We start from the raw sequence: 22855 nt of genomic DNA on the forward strand, positions 1-22855 counted from the left end.
TTTAATATTGCATTATGAACTCTCAGAAATCAGAGGTGGGTGTTCTATCTCATTTTAGAGGTGTATGCTTCTTTCATCCCTCTTTGGTTCTTAGTTGTTTTTTTAAGATTCATGTGGCTTTAACTGTGATTAGAGGAAGCCTAGTTTGATCAAAATGTTGCATTTTCTAGATTTGCTCAGCTTTAGAAACTTTTCTGCATTGTTTTCTTGCCTAGAGGTAAAACATAAGCCTGGAATGAACACATCACCTGTTTTTCCAGAGTCTGAGGCAGAGGCATACTAAAGAGAGCTTTAGATGTGAACATTCTTTATGATACACTAAACCAGCAATAATTTGCCAACCTGTCTCCCCTCTGTGATAATTTGATCTTCTGTTGATAAAGGCATTCTTAATACTCTTTTGGAGGACCTGTCTCACTTTTATCTAGAGCTGTGGAGTTGCTGTGGTTTTGCTTTGTTTTGTGGACACATAACATACCTATCCCACCCAAAATCATGGGTTTTTTGATGACAGTATCCCAGTTACCTCATTCTAGAGTATTTCTCTTCACTCCCAATAATTTAATACCTGGGAGTCACAATATTTTTTGTGAATGTTTCTTGCAGTTACATTTTTATAAAGATGGAAATACTAGTCCTGTGTTAGAACTAGACTATAAAAGATTCTGGTTACATTACACAATACAGAACAGTCCTGAGATCCCCAGACAGCTCTACTAAATTGTCTTATGGAAATATGCAGCATAAAGCTATTAGAAATACCACCTGGGGTCTTGGAAATGATACAGTTGTCATGTTATAGCCCTGCTGCAGGACTCAGTAGCACTATTTCTCAAATGAAGATATCTATTACAGCTTCAGGTCTGGAGTTTGAATGTCTCAGCCCAGGGCTGTTCTGAAAGAATGAGCAGTGAGGATACTCCTGGTGGCTCTGGCTCCATGGAAGATCAAGGTATAGAGATATGTGGACTCTCCTTTGGGATGGGTTTGGAACATAGAAAAAGAAAGCAAATTCACTAAGAGCACAGAACGACTCCAAAATAACAAATTAGCATTCTAGACTCAGCTTGAATAATTTGCTCAAAATTATGCCAGGAGTTTCAGGAGTTTAGTTCCCTCTCCTCTGTCCAAGCCCCAAGGACACACGTACTAGAACACTGCTTTGACTGCATTCTGTGTTCCTTACTCTCTCTGCAGTGTACAAAGTATCTTGCTAATCATACTGCTGTGTGGTTCTTTGGACTTCTGTGGTTTCTTAATGTTGACAGGATTGTCTGAAAAGAGAAACAATGCCAGGATTTTCAAGAATTCCAGCAAGGGCACAGGGGAGTTGGATGGAACATTTCCTCTGTTGTATGTCATGGAGTTTAATGCTCAGCTTTGATGGTCTGGTGTTCAGGCTCCACATTTGCCATTCAGGGCAGTGAAGCAATACTCTGGTTCAGATTCCAGCTACAGTATGAAAATTTTAGCATCTTTCCAAAATTACAGGAATGTAGAAAAATAGGGTTGGAAGGAGCCTGAAGAAACCATTTAGGCTATCCCCCTGACAAAATCTGTTTGTTCCATAATCTTTCTGACAGCATTAGAAATTATTAAGTAACAGCCTGAAACAAAATGAATCTTATAAAAAATCTGATTTACATTCTGGATGAAATTTGCAGAAGCTAGCAGAAAACATCCAATTTTCTCTCTTAACATTGCATTAAGATTTAGGCTGACACAATCCTTTATAATCAATGTGGGTGGGCAGTTGCTGACAAAGGGTTAGATCCAGAAAGGAATGAATCTCTAGTGGGAATGAGCTATTTACCTCTTAATCCACAATGTGGTGTGCTTGACTTAGTAGTTTTCTTCTAATGGATTAAACCTGCTTTACCTCATAAATCACATATTTCCACATCGCTGTCAGTATAACAAGTCAAACTGAGGTTAATGTATGAATGATTAGCCCACAGCTGGCAATAGGATGGAGAATTGTGATTCAGAGCTGCTCAGGCTCCTGGATTTTAAAGCAAAATACCAATACTCCAAATTTTCCTAGCTTCATCTAATGAGAATTCTCTAGAAGAGCTAAGAATATATAATTCCAGAAAGTGTATGCTGCAAATGAGCCTGAGCTATTTTTTAAAAGATGAAGCACTGTTCATTTTAATGCCTGTTTGGCTCTGTGCTTTCTTACTTTAAGGACTATATCTGGGGGTTGCAGGTATGATATGATATTCATTGAACATATTTAAACTTTAAAGAGTGATGATAACTTTATCATTAAAAAGCTCTATTAAGGATTTTAAAGGGACAGGAATAGAGGCTGATATGAATAGTTATAATAGTTACTCCTATACCCTTGAAAATTCAGTTCATACCAGCTGAGGATCTGCACATTTCCCTTTTTCTGAAGAGCATGAGGATAAACTGGCAACAAAATTGCACTGCCCCTGGTAGGCTTTGTGTGCCAAGAACATGCAGAGATGGAAGATGTTCTTCTTCACCATGAATATACATTTACATTTATATCAGAGATAAGGTATAATATTTAGGTGGGGAAGTACAGCAACTGTACTGTTTATTTAAATCATACCAGGCTTGGAGTATACAAAATACCAAATTTTATAGTAGTGTAAACAAATCCCAACAGGATTTTAAATAACTACATTTCTTTCTTTGGAGGCAGAAAGAGCATCCTTCCTAAAGATTTGGAAGTCTAAGAAAAGATATACATTTTTTTACTTAACCCCTGAGAGATCTCTCTGAACTGGATTTCTAATATAAAAATATTTTTTTAGAGTAGTACACACAAATGATGAAATGCAGTTGTCACAATGGAGCAATTTAGACATAGAACCACCTGCTTGTCTTGGAATAGTTATGTTGTACCTTTCCCAAAAATAAGTTACTTTAATGCTATAGGTATGGTGAGTTAGGGAGGTGCCCCTAAAGGCATGTCACAGGCATAATTATGTTTCAGTGTGAAGTGGATGGAAGGCAGCTGTGGTAAATAGCAGTAAATTAGTGTTATTATTTCTATCAAATATTTTCACAGTGAAGCCTTCTCTAATATGCTTGGAGAAATGCAAGCAAGAGGCTTCTTGATTTCTTTGTGGCACAGAGTTACCTCAAGGGAAAAGGAACAAGTCCAGTTACTGCAACACCTATTCCATTTTATAAGCTCAGCAAGGGTTGGAAAGAAAAGTTGTCTAGAGTTTCAAGCAGTCATTTCAGCCTAGATTTCTATTCAGAATTACATATAAATTATTACTATGCTCATGAGGAAAAAGAATCACCAATGTGAAATCATTACCACTTGGTTAAATAATTCTTCTGAGATAGATTAAGATGTTCCACACACTGGATGCTTTGCCTTTTTAAGGCTTGTGTTTTATTATTTGTTGGAGCTCCTGCACTATAGCAAAGTGACTATAGAGTTTCCTGACACTGTGATCTCTGCTTGCCAGAGTATAAGACCCTGCATACTTTTCCTGTGATATAAAGAGTGGAGCTATAAATACTCAAAAGCTAACATTATGGTGAGGCTTGTAAGGTATTGCTATGATGTGAATTTAGGCCATTATAGAACTGGTTTGAAAATAACCAGTAGTACAATAGTAATATATAGTACTATAATAATATTAATAACAGACTATTTTTAATGATAGTCTGGTGAGATTTTATTTTGGAAAACAATACAGCCAGTTAACAACTGACCTTTATTCTTTCATTTTGCTTACTTCACTGAATTGTAAGATTAGACACATACCCCCAAATCATTTGTGTCTGGAACATCAAAATCACACTCCAACTCCCATATTAGGTAACCTCTAGATTTTGCCCATCAACAACCTCCAGAAACTGAATCTTTCCTGGGAATCCTTAGGGGAGTCAAAATGAGAAGTTTGGGCAGGAAGAAATGGTGGTTGGGTTTTGTTTTAATGTAAAAGGTTGTACTAGCTGGCCTGTAAGTGTAGGAGGCTGTTGCCAAAACAGTGAAGTCTGGTGGGGCAGTGTTGGATAAGGTGCACTTTGACACTGGAAAAGCTGGGAGATGATTGGCAGAGATATTGCTTGTAATGAAAAGAGGATGCAAGGATTCATTTACAGATTAATTTACCAAATCTCTTCAGATTAAATATTTCCTCACTAAACCTTCTATCCATCTGTTTTTCTGGAAGACTTTAAATATGACCAGTTTCACTTTAAATAAACCATTGAGCTGGTTCCTTGTCCATATGCAAGTTTCTAGAAGGAAGAGAATATACTGATCATTTACAAGTGCTCAATCTGATCTGTTTCTCCAAGTCTCCTTACCTTGGGTAGTTTAAAAGCACAGCAATCAAAGAATATTTTATATGTAAATCATTAATGAAAAGAAATAAAGAGTAGCAATAAATTAGATAGCCAATTGGAATGTCTGGTTTCCTCTTTTTCAAAAGGAAGATAAAAGTACTTATGGCACTTTAGCATAGAACAGACATGAAATGTCATGGAATTCTTTTGATTCCTTTTTCTGGAGCAGGACAATAATGCAGGTTTCTTAAATTCATATTTGTCTTCAGGAAGTGAAAATCTAACACTCCAGGTGGAATAAATGCAATATCAAGAAAAGACATTGTTTCTGGCATGCTAAGATTATATTTAGTATTAGATTCACAGTTAGTTCTGGCTTCTAGTCATATTTTATCACTTTTTTTTATCCTCATCTTTGCAGGTAATTTAAATCTATAAAGCATGGTACTGATGTGACAAAAGAGTGCAGAAAAATACCTATAATATGGTGTTTATTAATACATTAAAATAAAATGTATACAACTGTGCAAAGTAATTTAATTAGCAAATAGTTTAATTAGACCCTTTTTGCATTGTAGTTAGATTGCTTTCTAGTTTTAATTTGTGAGGGGAAAGAAATAGATTATCAGAATTTTTTAATCAGCATCATGAGCCAGTATCAGTTCCTTCATCATTAGGATTATTTAAATTTTCCAGGTTACCTGTAGTGCCTGTGTTGGAGTAATGCAGATTTTGTCTGAGCCACATGCAAGAGAAATGAATGTCATTGTTGTTGTGAACTTTCCCAAAATAAACTGAAGAAACTTGAAAAAGCACTGACACAAGTATTGACTGCAATATTACACTATTGAGGTCGGGAGGGGTTGACTGTGCATTTTTCCAAAATGGAGACCAATTTTTTCTTTTTTATTCTCCAGCACGGTTCTTACAATTGAGGTTCTGAGTCTCCTGTTTTCTCCTGAACACATTGAAATCATTTGCTTCAGTCCCTCAATACCATTTTTTCACCCAAGAGATAAATCACACCTGAAAAGAGTAGAGTGGGAAGAAAAGTGGAGGAGGGCACCTGACTATGCTGGCTACAGGGGTGTGCTCCTGCTGAGACCCTCTTTGCTCTTCTCTCCCTCTTTCTGCAGAGAAGAGGCCTCTAACAAGGTGAGAGAGCACCATGAGACATTTAGTCCTGCCTTACATAAGCATTTTAAATTTCCAAGGTAGTGCAGAGCTCTTAGGACTCTGTCATTTAAGCCCTGAGTGTGTGGGAACAAGTGTCTGTTCTGCCAGCAGCCCCACAGCTGTTCCTCCCACTCAGGTGTTTTCAATCTCTCTGCAAACGACCCCTCACAGCAATTAATTACCTGCTGGGAGCTACACCGTTCTTTCCACTCACACAGGGAGAGGGTGCAGTTGGAGTAGGAGCTGGGGAATGGCTGAGCACACCAGAAAAAGAAAGAAAGAAAAAGAATGTATTTTATAACAGATGTTACTGGTAAGGAGATTAAAAAATTGATCTAAATGCTTGGGATGGGATGCTGCAGTATTTTTTCAAGTATTCATATCTCGCCAAAGTAAGATATTTGTTTGTTTTATGAGTGTGCACTGGTATAAATGGAATTATTCTAAAATAACATTTTTTGAAAAGCTGATGTAATTATTTCACTTATTTTTCAGAATTTGGGTTGGAGGGTTTCAGTGAGTTCTCCATATGTTATCAAAACTCGAAAAATTCTTCCCTGTATGTTCCCTTGCCCTTCAGATTCTGTAGAAGGAAAAATAACTAAGATGAATCCTTGGAAATAACTAATGTGTAATTTTGCCCGCTTTCCCTTAGAAAGAAAGCCTTCCTTTTAAAGAAGGAAACTTGAAGTGTCTAAAGGTAAATTCTTGCTTAATGCTCAGGCCCAAAATTTTAGATATAGAAGTAGCTGTGTTTGCTTTTTTGTTTAAATGACTATGTATGGGTCCATGAGTGGGCTATTATGGTTAGTAAGTAATAAAATTATTGAGGCACACGGGTGAACAGATGAAGAGGAGCTCAGAAACAGTAAATTGATCTCATTTTTTAGGCAGCTGAACTTGTCAGTACTGAAACTACATATTCAAGTCATGTTGTTTGTATGAAGGTACACTGATCCTGAGAGATGTGATTAAAAATTAAAAACGTGCCATTCTTTTTTTCTTAAACAGTATCAGAACCTCTTGTGTTGTCTGTCACAATGGCTTACATTTCTAACCAAATTAAATATGCTTAAGCTTTGAAGTTTGCTTGTTACCTCTATTTCTTCGTATTTTTTGTTTGCTGGCATGAGTGGGGATTTTTGCAGTGTGTTTTTGGTAGGTTTTTTGTGGAACACCGATAATCTGCATGGACTAACTTTCCTTCTAAATTAAAATACAAAGCAGACAAACAGAAAGCAGCGAAGATAAAACAAATGGTTGTAAGAGCACACCCTGCAGTGTCTCTAGCTCTGCTATTCCTGTACATTCTGTTTAGCCTGCATTTTTCATAGTGGACTGCTAAGATGAGTGTATAACTGTGAGAAGTGTGCAGGTGCTCATTCCTCTGGTCTCTGCCTGCAGGTAATGAAGCTGCCTCATTAAGGACTTATTAAGAACTCCTGTGTCAGGCCAGGTGTGTCAGGTCTCTCTCTGGGTGTGGCAAATAGCGGTGCACCTTGCCCCAGCTGCAAATCAGTCCCCTTTGTGCTGCTGAATCCATTGGATCTAGAGGTAACTATTTATTCTATTTTTTGACTTTGTAACAGTTTCCCAGCTCAGCTTTTGGCAAAGACCTCTTTTGCTAGCTTTCCTAAGCAGAACCAAAGGTAAATCCTGTTTGTTATGGCAGAAATTGGATCCACTGTATATTTTACATGTTTTCTGACATGATTTCTATTGTGGCTTTAGAGGACTGCAAATAGTAGTTCTACATGGAAAACATATTTTATTGCCAACACACACGTTTTCTGAATCCCTTGAAAGTTTTATGCACAACTGCATGTTTCACTTGTCAAGCTGCAGACATTTTCACGTCTACTCGAGTTAATCAATTTAAATGAGGAATGGTAGTCAAACTGGTTGTGAATCACCTCTAAGCTGTCAAGCTGGTCATTCTTAACATTGTTTAACCAGGAAAGTTTTCAGGGTCAAATTGATTACCAGCTTTATATGCTCAACCCATTCCAGTCAGAGGCAGGAATTTGTTAGTTTTGCCTGAGTTTATGAGTTCTTAATTAATTTTTAATATCTGTAACTGAATCAGTCAATGTTATCGCTAACAAAAATCTGGAGCTGAAGGAATCTGAATTCTCCATAATTAATGTTTAGGCATGCTCAGCTTGTTCCATTTCTTACTTTTTGCTCCATGAACTTCTTTTATCTCCTTTATAGTTTATTTCTTTTGCATTCGGTTTCCTAATCACTTTAATATTCCCACCCTTCTATTTTTCACTTTATTTTTGTGCATATTTGGTTACTTATCCTCTTTTCTGTCTTGCTGCAGAACTGAGCATCTACAGAAGAATTTCTTCTTTTTTTGCCATTTTTTAACCCCCTGTTTTGGTTTTTCCTGCTGTATCTTGGTGTGGATGCTTATGTACATCAGAACCCTGCTAATGTGATAACATGTGCTGAGCAAAAGCTCAGGATCAGCTTTCCATGGTCCCAGTTGGTTTTAATGGAAGAACAAGTTACAGCTGTGGCATTGCTTTCCTATGATTCCTGCTGGTACAGGGATCCAGCACCATTAGTTGCCGGTGTAATTTACAAGAAAAGCTCCTTTTGTCAGAAAACTGGCACAACAGAAGTTGTTTGGAACAGTTCTGTTCTAATCCCATGTCTCTGGTTACCCAGCAATTATTAGATCCAGCAAATAGCCTGGCCTTGGGGATGTGTAATTCCTTCTGAGGTGAAGAGAGATCAGAATTTTCCCAGATTAGGGATATGCATGAAGTGATACTCATTGGAAAATTAATTTCTCATTAATTGCAAATATAGCCTTTCCTTTTCCCTGTCTCTAGCAAGCGAGGCTGCTTTTAGAAGGATTATGTCAGGCCAAGTACTGGGTTGTTACTTTGCTTTGCATTTTGTCTTGTTTTGAGAAGCTCTTAGTTAAGAACTTGATTCTTTCAGCACAAATAACTATCAATGGAAAAATGATATTGCCATTTGGAGAACTGTATGAAATGGACTGTGTCCCTGATGGCAAGCAACTTTAAAGAAAGGTAATGTGTTAAAAATAACCTGATAGCAGAACAAAGATTCTCTGGAAAGTAATTCCATGGAGTATCTTGATTTTTCATTTGTAACAGATGGACCTGCATCTGGCAGTGTAATATAAGTGGTCCCATTCTAAAGAATGGGAAATTGAGATAGTGAGTGCAGGCCTGTCACTTGACAGAATATCCTGGGGAAGAGCTATGTGACTTGAATAAATTTAAACAATTTGTGACTGGAACTACCAAAACACCACCTTTCCTTTGAAAGCTGTTCAGATTAGTCTACTGCTCATCCTAGAATTTTAAATCTTAACCATTTTCAAGTTATGTTTATAAAGTTTATTAAAAATTTGCTCTCTTTAAGCTTCAATGTTTTAGTTGATATTCTCTTGTTTCATCACAGCTGATTTTAACCATACACAGGGATTGCCAGCCAGTTATTTAAATTTCTAGTCAAAGGTCAAGTTTTCCTGTCATGTCAGTGGCGACAGACACCATCCTTTCCATATTCATCTTGAAATCATGTGACTAGACAGTCTAATTTTCATAAGAAATATTTGCTTGCAACAAATGTCAGGCAGACCTAATAACATTTTTATTCTATATTTTCCTCTCGGCTTCATTTGTCAAGCTAGCTGGATAAGAGTTATTTCAGTTGTAATTAGACCAGTATAAATCATGTCCTGTCATTTCCCTTCCCTCATGAATACAAGAGGAAAAGAACATGAGACAGACATGGAGCAGTGAGGGCTGGCTGCTCCCTGAGAGAGGCTGAGCCAGGAGATGAGGGTGATGGAGCGGAGGGCCAGGCAGGGCCCCTGAGCCCAGGCCAGGCTGTTGGGCACTGGGGGCTGCATAAACAGGACCCAGGATGAGCAGGAGGGCTGAGGGTTGAGGCTCAGCTGAAATGCAGCTCCCACGGGAAGGGGCTTTGGCCCAGGCAGTGCAGGGAAGGGAGGGGGACAGCCTGGACAGGCTGCAGCTGCACTCCCTGCCTTGGGCCCCAGCCCAGGCAGACAAGCCTCCAGGACAGACCCTCTCAGGGCCCTTGCAGGCTCTTTGCAGTCTTTAAACTTGTAAGAGCTGTTGAATGCTGATATATTTGCTTATTCTATTCTCTGGTAAGGTTTCTAAATCCATATTTAGAATCTTGAGTTTTTTTCTTTAGACTACCGGAGGCTGAAAGTCCTTGACAAAATCCTGTAGATTGTTAGGTGTGTTCAGGCGTTTTAGAATTTTCTTCTCTGTTTTATCTCTTCCAAGTTCATTGCTGTTATTTTCCTGTTGCACTGATACTTGAAGCATTGTCACCTGAAGTATGACCCATGCCAAATGACATATGTAATTTATCTTTTGTTTTTTCTGTGCTGTTCCATTTTATTGATGTTTAGTAGGGACATCTGTGGGAAATGTCACCAGCTGTGCAGAGCAACAAAGCTGTAATGCAAGACTTATTTTCTCCCTTGTGGTCTGTTTTGTTCCATGAGATGCCTTTCTTGTAGCAAAGCTGTCTTAAAAATGTGATCACAGTTCTCCTTGCTCCAGGTCTGACAGAGAAAGTGTTTCTGTAGAACTTTGTAAATTGAATGTCTGAATTAATTCAGGGTGAAAGCAGCACATAAAGAAAGAAGAATTTACATTTTTTAACCCTGTACATGTTAGACTTTAATTATACTAGTTATTGTGGTATAAATAAGTGAGAGTGAGGAACTGGGGTGCATGTGGAAGGCTGTAAGCACCAGGGAAGGCTGCTGAAGCTGGCATTTCTATCATCTACCTGCTGGGTGCCTGGATCATTAATTTTGAAGCATTTAGGGCTAGTACCAGTTTAAAGCACTCTTTCCACCTACCAACCCTGCCCTTGCTGCTTGCCCTGTGACATGGTGTGCCAACACTTCTGTAAGAATCAACTGGTTTAAGGGGATCAAGGGCTGTGTGGAGAGCAGGAGCACCCTGTGATGATTTCCCTACTGTGGTTTCCTCTTGTGAAACCGTGTGTCTGGAATGTACCAAATAAACCATGGAAGCACTTCTTGTATGCTCTGCAGAGGAAGACCATACCAGAGGCCATTCTTAATAATGTTTCTGATGTGAGAAAAAACTGTTAAGGAGAAATGTGAAGAATCAATCAGAAATTCTTCCAGCTTAGCTTTCTAAATCCTTTTGCTTTTACTTAGTCTGATGCTTTAAATGTGACTACTGTCACATTGCTTACAAAAGTAAATAGTGCAGCAATTAAAACATATTTCTATTCCCTGCTTGTTTTAGCCTTCTCCACAGCAGTTGGTGTAGCTACAGAACTTGTGTTAAAACAATTTTGAATCTGCCACCTGTCGTTCTTATTTTTTCCTTCCACATTGCATGCATAATTTCTTTTTTTCTTGATACAAACACTGTGAATCTTCTGGATTATATTTCTCCTTGTGTTATATAAGGCTGGTAACTCTGAGATTGCATTTCTTGTGCAAAGTAAGAAAGAATCATACCCTGCCACAGAACAACAAATTCACCAAATTTTACCTATATTTTACTTGTGGAAAAAATTGTCATGCTGTCTGTTAAGAAGCTGATTATTTAAGGCTGTAAATTTCTTTAAGAAAGGGTGTTTGGAAGCTTTCAGTAATTCAGTGTACAGCACTTGATACGATTGTCAGTCCTTTTATCTGCATAAACAGTTTTATGACTACGAGGGTGAGACAAATGGGGATTTAGTCCTGCAGTTCCAAGTTCCTTTGCTATTGTTGGCTCCCGGCCAGAGCAGCATGGAGTAAACATGAAGGAGTTCACTCCTTATTCCTGGCATTTGATAAAAGAGGCTCCAAACTGATTTTTGGAGCAAGCATTCGATGACCCACTGGAATTCCTAAATTTGTATGCAGTGGCTTATGGAATTCTTAATGGAGAAGCAGTATAGATTTACTTAGACTTACTTTGGCGAGGGTGATTACTGCCTGTTAATTTTACTCTGATCTTATCTAAATATTTTAAAAGGTCAAAATAAAACAGCAAAGTCTTTTACAGTAAAGCAAATCTATTTCATGTTTCTACCACATACATAAATCTTTTTCTTAGTGTATGGCAAAAATAACTTGTCCTGCCATAAAGGTTAGCTAGCTTTCTATGCTTTTCAGCTTTTGTGAGGTATTTTTAGAACTTATACATCATACAAAAACATTAGGGAAAATTAATCTAGGAATGAGTTGTGCAGCTCTGTCATGAGTTGAAGCTGTGTCAAGTTTTGAAGAAGTTTGCTTAACTATTGTGTCCTGATCTCAGGGCTGTGAGCATGAAAATGGCATAAGAAAGTTTCTGTGCCTAGTTGGAGCCCTGGCTACATTTGAAAGCAATGAACTGTTTCTCTGTCTCTCTGCATGGATGATACTTTAATTATAGCATTTCCAAAACATGTGAACTTCAAAAAATGCCTTAAAGTATCATTGGTGATCTATTAGATTGTTTTATCCTAGATTTTAAAGAATGTATGACATTGAAGGATCATTCTGATGTAAATTTTCCTGTAAGTGTGTGCTCCTCTTTTCTGGTCATTGCTTACTGCAATTAAGTGAAATTAATATAGGTATTTCAAATGCTTTTCCTAGACCAATGTTTTGGATGGTGACAGAGACAGATTTGAAAGTGAGTAATTGTGTGTTTCAGAAAGCACGTTAACTGAAACAGGAGTGCAAATGTTAGTGCAGAATATTTTATTCTGGCTACATTTGTGTGACCAAATCTAGCAGAATTGCCCCCTCATGGCCTCCTGTCACACTGTTCTCAGAAGAGCTAAATCCTATATCCCAGGTATTTTTAGTCTCTAGGGTTATATTAGTCCTGATTTCCTAGTTAGATTTATGCCCAGAAGGTAAGTTGTTTCTGTACTACCAATTTCTAAGATTCACAGTCCAAGCTATCATTGAGAAGTGGGTTCTTCACTTCTCCAAGTATCAATGTGCTTTCTGCAAAAATAGGGTTGCAAGAAGTGATAAATATGTTGTTTTGGATTTCATTTGAAGACCAAAGCTTTAATAGTGCAGCCAGTTAGAATGACTGTCAGAAAAATAATTCTTTAGTCTTTACCCTCCTTCCCTTCCCTTAAATGAAGTAATTTCTGCTACTAGGTTTGCACTGTCACTCCTAAGCCCTGTCTTGGAGTGCAAATGACAAGTAAAATGGTCAAACAGATCCACAAGCTAATCCTTGTCAAAGTCACTAATTACAGGAAGATTGAGAAACTACTGTCAGCCCCAAAATAGTATCCATTTTCCCCCTTTTTTATAGCACTGATAGTGTTAAAGCAATTGATCTTTTATTAATTATTCTTTTTACTGACATGAAAACTTGGGAAATTTTTGCACCTGTGGAATTTCAGTCCTTGAATTGCCTGTGCATGGTTTGGGAACTGGTTTTCCTTCTGTGTGTTCTTGATATCTAGGCAAGTCAGGCTAATAAGCAGACAGGATCTACCCTGTTTCTGTGTTTATTATCCAGTATTTTTTCACTTTGTTATTCATCTTTGGGAGTGTGTTTCTCTGTGTAAACTCTACCTGCTCTGTTACAGGAGTTCAAAATCACAGTTTCAAAAAATCAGAGAATACAAGCATCTATTCCATCTCCTCAACAATTGAAATTTTGTATTTTTTGCTCTCTTGTAAGTTGAGATCACTTCCTAAGTTGGCATTGCCTCATTCATTGAACCTTGGGTAACCTTACTTCTTAATTAACTTTGAGAAAGCATGTAAGTGTAAGCCTACAGATTAATTTTTATTTCTGTGTGTACTTTACTGTCTGCCAGAAGAAACATTTAATTTCCTGGTGACAGGAAGTCCTCTTTGAGCAAAGAATCCCATTCTTTCTGCTGTTATTTTGAGGTCCAATACTTAATTACTTTCTGAAACGTGAACAAACAAGGAATCTCTGTGAATTTGAATGAAATAAATGCATAGAGGAAGTATACTGTCAACCAGCAGCTTGTATTCTTTGCAGAAAGGCAATAATCTAGACTGAAAGGCAAGTAGCTTTGCTAGAATTTGTAAAATACTGTCTTGAAGAGCCATAAATGTCTCTTACACTTGCAAAAGAGATAAACCATCTCAGAAGCATTTGTGAGTTTAAGCGTATTAAAGCTCCCAAAGAGTTGCTGTTTGTCAGTAGGTGTCTGATGTCTCTTGACTTCTGGCAAAGTGTAAAATTGGAGGCTGGCTCTGTGACAGCTTCTGCTGACGGAATCTGCCATAGCTTCCTATAGATAGTAGTCAGTAAAGCCTCTGTAATATAAGCTGTTGCCCAATAAAAAGTGGAATCCCTTCCTGCCAGTGCCAGCTATGACAATCTAGTGATATGAGCCAGCTCTGAGCTTTGCCTTTTGCTCCTAATAAAGGCTCATGGCTCACCCTTCATTTGTTTGGGGCTCCCACATCTTGCCTCACTGCTTTTACTCTGCTTGTCTGCTTTGTTGGCACTTGGATGACATGTGCAGGAGTTGTTAGGCCAACAGCTTCCAAAAAACACAAGGTTTTTAATAGTTTGAAGCAGAATGTTCAGTTTTTCAGTATGAGGTTGAAGCTTAGCTATTGATGTGTCTTTCTTCTAGAGAAAAGTCCTTTTTCTCAGTCAAAAGTGATTTTTTTCCCTTTTTCCCCCCTAATTGTCCTTTTATGCAGAAGTTATATGAAGTAGCAATGATGAATTCAAGCAAAACATGAAACTAACTGTGTTGTACTCTTAGAACAACTGGACTCCTACTTAGAGACAAATGCTAATAGAATGAGTGTTATATTTTAAGCCACTGTTCTTTTCCTTTGAAAATTTTTCCCTTTTTATCTCTCTGTGCTTAAGCATGAGTGACTAAAGACTAAAATTTTTATTCTTTGGCCTGAATATCGAACTATTTTTCACATATTGTTTTTCTGAAAAGCAGTACAAACCAAATTAAAGCAAACAGTGCCTCAGCTGGAGTAATCTCAAGAAACTGCACTAATGGCTGAGGAGCTGACATAGTGGGCTGATCTTTGTGAATATCAGTGGGAGCTTCTCTTGAATGCCACAAAGGGGCTGCAGCGCCATGGGGAATAAACAGCATGCAGAGGAAGAGGCTGCTGATGGCAGAACATCCATGGAAACGTGGAAATGATGGTAATGACTGGTAATTAATCAGATCTTGAGAATAAGTGCCTTTTTGTTAGCACCAAGGGTTTGTCTTGAGCATTGATAGGTAATGTCTACTCTGGCACTCTTTCGGCACACAAAAAACAAAGCAGATGATTCTAGGTTCAATATTAGAAAAGTGTTTCTTTATTCATGCTTTTTCATTGACCATCTGCTTCATAACTGTCCACTGTGAGTGGGCCAAACTTGATTTTAAATTGAAAAAAAGCCAAAAAAAATTGTTCCCATCTAGCTTTTAGCTGCCCCTGTTGGGAGTAGCTAAGCCAAGTACTCATGGCCATGACACACTGCCCTCTCTGAGTCAAGACAACAGCTTTTTATTCCTCATGTAGATCCTTGTGAATTGCTGAAATACTAAATATGAATTATTTATTCATGATGGGTTAATAAGAAGTTGATGTAAAGGAACTAATTGATTTGAAAGAAATGCCAGATTTTAAAGGTAAGGCTTCAAAGGTGGAATTGATGGACTTATATAGGTGTTAAATATTGGTTAAAAAAGTGAATCCTGTGGAATTTATATCCTGTGATATAACCTATATATAAATCACATATATATATGTATATATGTGATGTAAAAAGTGAATTCTGTGTCTGGTAAAAAAAGATGTTGCCCAAATTACTTAAGATAGAGAGGCAAGTTACATGTTACCTAGGAGAGAATTCCTGCGGAAAGCTGTAACAGGAGTTCCTGAAATCCACTTGAATAGTATAAAGCAAAATGCACATCATTTCAGTAGATTTTAAATATCTGTTTTAAGCATTTCTTCATTTGAACGTGTGTGTATTAGCCATTCCTTTGGATGCATTCAAAAAGAGGTGTTGTTCACCCTTGTGCTTCTGAAGTACAGAGTGACTTTAAAAGCTGCATTGAATCAGTGGAGGAACACACATTCCTTGTTTCAACAATGCACAGTGAAAGAAATCAAAGCTTTTTATGTGGTGGTTGGTTTTTGGTTTTTTTTTGTTTTTTTGATTTTTTTTTTTTTTTTTTTTTGTGGTGGTGTTTGGTTTTGGGTTTTGTTTTTTGGGGTTTTTTTTGTTTTTTTTTTTTTTGTGGAAAGGGAACAATGCAGGGGACTTATCTGTGTGCATGTCCAGTCTTGAATAGCCAATAAAAAACATGTTCTCAGTCATGAGAGCAGCTGGTAATTGATAATCATTGTGCTGCAAATTTCTGGTTTTGACACACAGAATTATTTTTCCACAGTTCACCGTAGTCAAAGGAAATATTTCTGGAGTGAGGAGTTGAGGCTGATTGCAGTTTGAAGTATTTAATATTATTTGTTAATCCTTTGTTTAATTGAGTTGTAAAAACGGAATGATACCCAACTTCCTGGTGTGCCAAGATAAAGATAGATTACCCTGAAATGACTTTACTGAAAAGAAAAATCCAATCAGTACCATCTCATTTTGATCTCCTATTATTTTATAAGTTCTGGTCACATTTCCAGTGTTTTACTGAAAAATCAACTTATATATTTGCTGTTCAGAAGTAGGCAATAAAATTTTAGAGATATTGTAGAAGTTATGAATATCATGATGATCTAGAAATTCCATTATTGCACAGGAGAGTCTGAATGTCTGCTCCTAGGTTCAACTAAAAATTAAGGTTTCTATCATAGGTCTCCTTCAGCCATTAAAGAGAATATAATGAGAAAATGGGTGGATGATAATTAAGATACACTAGATGAGTTTGGTGGAAAAATGAAATGCCTCGTGTAGGAAAAGGCATCTCTGGAGTACAGAGCATTCTTGGATACCAGAGGAGTAATTTTGTTTTACATTTCTGCAATAAATGAATTTTTTTTTAACTGGAGAATTCTTATTAGAGAAATAAGAGTCAAGAAGTTGTTCCTGGGATCTGAAGCCTGAACTGCTTAAGGTGGTAGTTCAGGAGTTCACAAAGTTCAAGGTAAATAGAATAATGTCCTACTTGATATAAAAGCCTCAGTGTAATATAGATATTGTATATTTTAATTTACATTCTGAAGGGATTGTCTAAATTACTTCAGGACCTGACAATAACCTATCAAATATATGGTATACAATGTGCTGAAAAATCCCAGTAAAGCTGAACACCCAGCAATAGATTCTTTTTTGACTATCTGAATTTTTCAGAACCAAGTATTTAGGCTGGGTATCCCCCGAGAAACAGGTTTTCACTGGTATTTCCTGCTTTTAGAATTACTGGAAGTTTGAGCCTTTCTCATAGTGCATCACAGTTCTCACTCAAAAAATCCCAAACTAGAGAGAAAAACAAAAGTAATAGTCAGGCTTTTTATGCCTTTGCTTAATAAAGGCACAGATGACTAGAACTAAGCAATACCTGTTGTAGCTCATAAAATAACTCTTCAAACTCATTAAAAAAACCTCTTAAGGATGAGATGAATGATTTAGTAGAGTGACAGATCTTGGTGCACATGGCAGAATAAGCACATGGTCAGCACCTCATGATCAAGGCTGAAATGTGTAAGGAGCACACTGGAGGAGGACAGGAGGTGAAAGACTGCCCAGGGTGAGAAAGGTTTGCTTTGCTAGTTTGGCAGCAAAATGCCAGAGCAGTTATGGTGGATTCCCGTCCTCCCAAAAATTCAGTTTATTCAGGATGTCAGTTTGCCACTAATGAATTTCACAAAGCCACTCTGGTGCTACAACGGTGGCTGAACTTGATAGATACAAAGAGCAGCACTGTTTTCAACTAAGTTTAAAAATCATAGATAATGGGATTCAAACAGGCAGCTTACATAGGAAAACCATGGAAATTTAGTTGTGTTTATTGCATCCAAGTAACAAAAATATAACAAAAGCATCAAGAACCTAACAAAACCTCCTGATGTTCACCATTTGTATGATAAATATTTCGTAAAATTTGGCAGTATCTGATGTTTGAATGAGGATATTGCAGGGTGAAAACTGAGGGAAATTAGAGACATTTCTTTCAAGCCAGTTCCCATGTCCTAATTACATTCACAAAGTTAATATTGTGTTTAACTTGGATGGATTCTAGATTAACGTTTGTTGAATTACATACAAGACTTAGATCAGAAAAAGTAAAAGATCATCAAATGGCTATCAATTATGTATTAATTTAAACATGTATTTCCTCCTAAGATTTTGTAGGACAAGACCTGTAACCAATTCTCTTTTGTCATTATTAATATATTTTTGGCTTCTTATGATGAACTTCAGCCTGATAACAAAACCATACTATTTAAAAATAATTTTGCATGAGAGAAAAACATACAAATGCTTATAGAATTGTCTTATTTCAAAATAAGATCCATTTTAAAATAAAATTTCTAATCACAGTATTTGCCTGTGATGGACACTGCACCTTTTACAAGCTGTAGTTCATGTTATTCGCTCAGACTGGAAGTGTTGGGCATCACAAACATAAGAGATTGTTTTGGAATAGATTGTATTTGGCTTAACCTAATTATTCTTACCAGATATTTGGACTTCTCTTACAGATTTCCAGCTTAGGCTTGGCTAATAATTGTTCTTGCTTCTTTTGTGAGTATGGAACAAGTTCTTCTCCTCAATGAGTCTAATTAACAATCATAATACCTATTTCAGGATACTTTGTTCCCATGGAAATCAGTAACAAAACCCACCAAAAGTTTTACTTGTGTGTCAAAATATATAGTTATATTGAAATAGCTGGTGATTCTTTAATGCTTACCTGAATCATTGTATATTTGGGCTAAAATTCTAGGGGAAATCAGTGAATTCTTACTGATTTTCCAATTTGAGTATTTTTGTAGGGCATTTTGGTTTCCTTGGGGGAGTTTTTTAAGCCAGAAAAGTCTGGTATGTATTTAGAGATACTGGGAACATGGAGGAAATCAACTGCACAGAGAGATTAAGTGGTTAGTGATTTTCATTATTGTAAGAAATTTGTTGATTCTCATTGTGGATTTTATGTCTGTCACTTTAGTGAAAAAGCTGAGATTGTTTTTCTTGGCATTTCTCCCAAGTGAGACCTGATTTTTCATGCATTTCCAAACAAAGCTGTCTGGAGCAATTTAGTGCATTGCACATGTAATCATCATGAGCAGAATTTTCCTCATGACCACAAGGCTGCCTGCTCTAAGAAAATTGGATCAAGGTGTTGGGCATCATAGGAACACCTGCAAAGAGAAAACCCATCATAACCAATTAGTCTCATATCAACGAAACCATAATCTAGGGGGACAGGATGAAGAGTTGGGGAAAACTAAATGTTAACAGATGTGACAGTAATTGTTCTGATACATAACAGATTTGTGATAATAACATTTTTTTTTAATATTTCGAAATGGATTCAAGTTTAAAGAAAACCAGGTGAAAGATGTGGGAAGAAAAGTGATTTTTAGGGTTTGTTTTCTTTTCCCCCATATTTCAGAAGATATGAACATCAATGAAGTAACTAAGGTCACTAAATTTTTAACTTGCACAACATACAGCTGGCTTTTTTAAACATCTTCCCTCAAAATAATTTCTTCTTATTTTAGTTATTATTCTGTATTTTCAAAGAGCCACAGCAGTGTGTGTTGGACAGCAGACAGATGAAAATGCCATGATTTTTATTGCAGCCAAGAGTAGATCTCTGCTGTGTTTTAAATGCAATGATGCATTCGAACCCAGTGCAGTTCAGGGATACTCATAGGAGCAGCGTGCTTTTCTGTCATAGCACTGCAGCTCTAGCAGGCTGCATTATCACACCTAGGCTTTCATCTAGCCCTTGCTTCTGCCATAGGAAGAGAGAAGAAAATTCAAGTTTCCAAGCTGTTTTATCAGAAAACAGCTTTTCTGTTTTTATGCAATAGAGAATTTATTTCCTTCAAAGATTTCCTGGTGATTTGAGTTGCCCCGCCTGTGCCCTTTCCTTCCCCAAGTCAATGTCAAAATGTCCCACAAGGGGCTGGAAGTTAAAAATATTTGCTTATGCCAAAATATCTGGGGGATTAATTACTGCATTTAATAAGGGATCAGAGCACTCTGAAGTGGTTTAAGTGTTTGAGAAATTGAGCCATTGTTCTCTCTGTATTACAATAAGAAATAAGGACAAATTCCTGGTACTACAGTTCTGGGTTTCCCATGGCATCAGAAAAATGAATAGATCCAAAAGGAAAAAAAAAAAGGTGGAATGCACTGAAAGCTACTAATGTTTTTAACTATGAAGTCTCAAAGAGCTACTTGGCAAAATCAAGCAAAATGAAAAGGCAAAACGAATCAGGAGATACAAAAAGCAAAAACTTTAAATCATTTTTCTTCATGGTATTTTCACTTTCAAAAAAACTAGATATTCTGGGTGTTTAAAATTTTGTATTTGTTTTCTAGAGCTCTGTTTTCTAGAAAAGGTTTTATTTTTAAGAATATCTTGATGTAGCAATTTTCAACAAATGGTTCCTAATGCTGACTGAATAATAAAGTTACACACATTCCACACTTCCCAGCAACACTACTGGAGCAAATAAGTTACCCTCATGGGACAATTTGAGGAAGAATTGAAGGTGATGAAGAGGGTTGAACTTTGATTAGTTATAGTTCTTGTAGCTAGCACAATGAGACAGAAGTTAGAAACTACAGAAATGAGGAGTGATTTTAGTCCATAGGTGACAGGAAAATAAAGAGGAATTAAACTTGAAAAGATTGCAATGTAGCAAATATAGTTAGTATGTAGGGCAGGGTTTTATATTTTCTTTATCAAATCTCTGTATCTGAAATCTTAAAATAGAGTGGCACGAACAGCATCAATTGCAATTGCTTAGCTAATTAATAAAGAAATACAGTTCTGTGAGCAAAATTTTAATGCTTGTGGTTACTAATGGTAATAGCATTCACAGCTAAAATGTCTTATATAGAATTCTAAAGCAGTTTTTCCTTCCCTGTCTGTTACCACAGCAGTCAATAATTCTCTTATAATTCAGGTACATCAGCACACCGGCAGAGGTAAGAAGTTGGCAGCCTCATTCTGTGCCTGCAAGCAGAATGGTTTTTCTTGCATGTGGCCAGGAAAAAAAGGGCTGGTATCATTTCAGTGGTTGTATCAGGGCTGCTATCATACCAGGCAGAGTTTCATAAAAATCCTAGAAATGCTGCATTTGGGGTTCTTTATTAAGAACAATGGGACTTGGATTTTGTTTTCTTTCTCCATCTCATCAAGTGTGTTATTATCAGAAATAATATACTTTTAAAATAAAAAGAGAGGAGAAAGTGGGTTCCATTTTTTTTCTCTTTCACTTGAGGTGCTTCTTCGCTGGAGAAACTCAAAGTATTTGGGAATATGGTTGCCAGAAGTGCACCTGCTGGTTTACAGCACAGAACTTGCTTTGTTTCTTTGGGGATGGGAAAAGAGGTATTTCAGCTTTATTTTAGTCAGTCTGCACTGCTCAAACCCATACCAATAGCTTTATTTCTCTTGGAAAAAAGTTTCAAGGACATTGAGTATTTGTTGGAATATGAAATATGTTCTGTATTATCACTTTTGTATGGATAATTAATTCTGAATTATATAATGGAGTCTGCTTTTTTCCCTATGGCTGTGCCAAGTTGAAAGAGTACAAATAAAACTGGAACTTGGATAGTTGAATATATTTGAAAATAAATTCTTCAAGAATATTTGTTGTTTTAGAAGACAACAGATAATGTGCAGAGAGGAGCATAATCTACTAGATGGAAATCAAACATTCTGTTTGGAACTGTAATTTGCTGAAGTTCCTGAGAGTCAATTATGCTGTTTAAATGTCCCTCACTTCAGGAAAGAAAAAAAATTATACAGAATATTTTATTACAATTCTGTGTAATATTAATTCTATATGCTTTCAAAAATTGTATTTGTCAAGATTTATACAATAGCTGGAATAGAATTGAAGCAAAGCTTCTATTCAAAGTCTAAGATTAGTATTTAAACTTCAGTGAGTTTTGAAGCCACTGTAAATGTCTTTTGAGGTAAAAAAGATCAGAATTTTTTTGGGCAGAAACAAACTGAGAAAAATACCGAGGGATTCCTTGTACATAACAACATCAGATTGATTTACGTTTTTCCTTCGTGGTTATCTTTTAAGGGGAAAATAGTCTGAGGGCAGAATCCTCATCTACTTCTCCAAGAAAATAAATCAAAACTATGGGGAAAAAATCCGTAAACACCCTTGTACGTGGAAACTTGTTTTCCGGCCTCCTACCTGGATCGCTCCCAAATAGGGCAGAGTGTGTCTGGAGACGGGAAAGGTAATTAACATTTCTGAAACCCTGGGTACTCCCATGAAAAACACTGTGCCTTGCTAAGGTTCCTGCAGGGCTCTGTCCTTTTCTGTCCCTCACCACCCTTAATTGTTATCCCAAGGCAGCATTTCCTCTTCTCTGCAAGTAGTAGAGTTAATGCTTTGGGGAGATTTCAGTATTCCTGACCAGACATTTAAAAGCAGGGTTTGTTAGAAGCTTTCCAGCTCATTAAACAGATTGAATTAACTTATTTAGTCCTCAGGCCTGGAGATGGCAAAATTCAATTCTGCAGAGGTGGCAGCCTGGTCAATCTTCAGCCTCCCCTTCTCTGTGCTTCACTTCTCGTTCCTCATGCCCAGCCCTTTTGGAGGGATGCCTGACAGCTGCATGGTCTTTTTTCCCCTGAGCTTCTCACACAGCCTCTGCTTTTATGGTGATTTTTCCTGTCCTATTTGAGACCTTATGCAAATGTCTTTGCTGACTGCTAAAACCGATACAGCGGATCAGCCCTGTTCAGAACAAAATTCTCCTTGCAGAAAACAATTTGAGACACAATGTGTGCTGGGAAAATATTTCTCAGGAGGTGAAGATGAAAATTCAGCTTCCATGTAAATCTGTCTGATCCCATGTGTTAATTAAATGCTTCTATTGAGAAGAAACATATGGTATTGTTTGGTATCATGAATTAATTACTCAAATGCAGCAAGCAAAAGGGATTACTTCTCATTGCTGTGTGTCTGCATGCACATTCGTTTCAAAGACATATTTCAATTAAGAGTTTAAAATAAATGTAGATAATTGTGGCCTAGACAAAATCTGACCCAGCCAAAAGCATTCTGTAGCTTGTCACAAGATGGTGACATCATTCACAACATACAACTACATCCCTGCCAAAATTTTTCAAAACACAACAGCTGCAAGTTTTCTTTTAGATGAGAAAATTATTGAAATAGTATCTTAAGGAAATTTATGGCTATGGG

General features: G+C 37.0%; 1 long non-coding RNA gene across 2 annotated transcripts; it reads left to right on the forward strand.

Annotated features, from left to right (window-relative positions):
* The first annotated feature begins 5678 nt into the window (after positions 1-5678).
* Positions 5679-22532, forward strand: LOC135450366 (uncharacterized). 2 transcript variants are annotated; one of them, XR_010441049.1, is made up of 6 exons: positions 5679-5773; positions 6865-7014; positions 18140-18182; positions 20582-20603; positions 21719-21881; positions 22131-22532. It is a non-coding gene; the product is annotated as an uncharacterized LOC135450366 (long non-coding RNA). The 2 variants fall into 2 exon arrangements; XR_010441048.1 differs by having other exon boundaries at positions 21719-22528.
* The last annotated feature ends 323 nt before the right edge of the window (positions 22533-22855 follow it).

Source organism: Zonotrichia leucophrys, chromosome 7 (genome assembly GCF_028769735.1).
Source record: "Zonotrichia leucophrys gambelii isolate GWCS_2022_RI chromosome 7, RI_Zleu_2.0, whole genome shotgun sequence".
In the NCBI taxonomy this organism is placed as follows: Eukaryota; Metazoa; Chordata; class Aves; order Passeriformes; family Passerellidae; genus Zonotrichia; species Zonotrichia leucophrys.